Here is a 1647-nt window from a genome sequence, read left to right as displayed (position 1 = left end):
AAGAAGGCAGGACCTTTGAGATCCGTCTCTTTCTGGAACTCAAAAGGGCCATCCACTCCTTCTGCAACCTAATAACAACAGAAAACCGACACAAGCCATGAGCCACAGGTCACAAACTACGCTGCTATCTTGTTTTCATCTCTATTTTTTGAGAGATCACAAATCAATGCCTAATGACATCAACAGCTGCCATTATTGTGTGTGCCCTTCATCAGGGCACCACCGTGGGTCTTGATGGCAAGTACCTTACTGTGTTCTCAGAGCCTAGGTGAGCAGCACATTCTAAATTCTAGAAATAAGTCAGCACCGCGCCTACCTACCTCCTCCATAAAAGCAAACATGTTGGTATGGACGTGGTGGGGGGCCCCAGGGAGGGGATATTTCTTAAGCATCGTAGTGGGAGAGGTAAAGTCCCTTGAGGCCGTGTTCCAAGGTTGAGTACTCTTCTGAGATGGCATGACTTAGGGCCCTCGCAGGGAGCAGCAGGACCCACGCCAACAATCTCTCCATGGAGAGCCCAGCAGTATCCACAGGGGCTGTATTCAGAGGCGCTGGCTGCCAGAGATCAATAACTGGATAGAGACAGAGATCGAGCAAAGCACCGGCAACCGCTGAACCCTCTTATTCCCAATGCCTGAGGAGCCGGAGAGGCGATGAGAGCTGCTGAGCACAGTGAAGCTGCAGGCTCAAAGAAGGCCTTGGAGAAGGGCCCCTCCACGACCATGTGGGAGCAAGAGGAAGCCGCGGGAATAAATTCCCCGGCTATCCCCCAACACACACCCCCTGTCTCCAACTTGTGCCTCCCACTGGGCAAATCCAAGCACTCCAGGGACTAGAGCCATCTGACCGATGCGGTCTACAGATGTGGGTTTCTAGGACACAGAGAATAACAGAAAAGGGAAGAAAATGGATGAGGATCCACCAGAGTGGATGGGCGTGAGACAAAATTAGCTAGCAAAAGGGTCTCCTCTTAGATTGCTTCCTGCTCTAACATCTCAAAAACTGTATGCAGATGGTATGGTCAGACAGGCAGCCTTGCTTAAAAAATGCAGAAGGAATACCTTCCAGCAGTGCTTAAAGCTGCTTGGAAGTGTATACACAGAGCCCTCAAGTCTCAAAAGTGGTCCAGTTCCACTTAGAAGAAAATTGCCCTGGAGACAAGCTGCCACGCCAAATGACAAGGGACTACTGCATTAGGAACAATGTCAGGCACATGCTGGTGTCTCGGGCATGGCTTGGTGTTTGGGGAATGAGGGCCGTGCAAACCCGAGGCTTTGCCTAGGACAAGGATCATGAGAGCTCTTCTGGGTCAATCCGACACCCCGGTGGGGCTTCTCGAAGAGAGATCAGGCTGAAGAGGAGTGGTTCTTCCGACAGAAGAATAGAGAACAACTGGCAGCCTTGAAGAAACATCATGAAGATGAGATCTATCATCATAATAAGGAACTTGAGTATGTGGAGAAAGACATTGAATGACATAAGCAGAAGATCAAACAGCTAAAACATGATTAAGTGTGTGTGTGCCCCATAGAATGGCATCTATCACTGCCCACGTCTATGTAGACATAATCCTGGTCTAATTACTATTTGGTCTGTATGCTGCAAACATAATAAATTGTCTTCAGTGAAAAGAAAGAAAGAAAGAAA

General features: G+C 48.8%; 1 pseudogene; it reads left to right on the top strand.

The window, feature by feature from the left end:
- Window positions 1-1174: 1174 nt before the first annotated feature.
- Window positions 1175-1512, top strand: LOC101565143 (annotated as a pseudogene).
- The last annotated feature ends 135 nt before the right edge of the window (window positions 1513-1647 follow it).

This window comes from Octodon degus, unplaced genomic scaffold (assembly GCF_000260255.1).
Source record: "Octodon degus isolate 3935 unplaced genomic scaffold, OctDeg1.0 scaffold00006, whole genome shotgun sequence".
Lineage (NCBI taxonomy): Eukaryota > Metazoa > Chordata > Mammalia > Rodentia > Octodontidae > Octodon > Octodon degus.
This window is presented reverse-complemented; position numbering and strand designations above follow the sequence as displayed.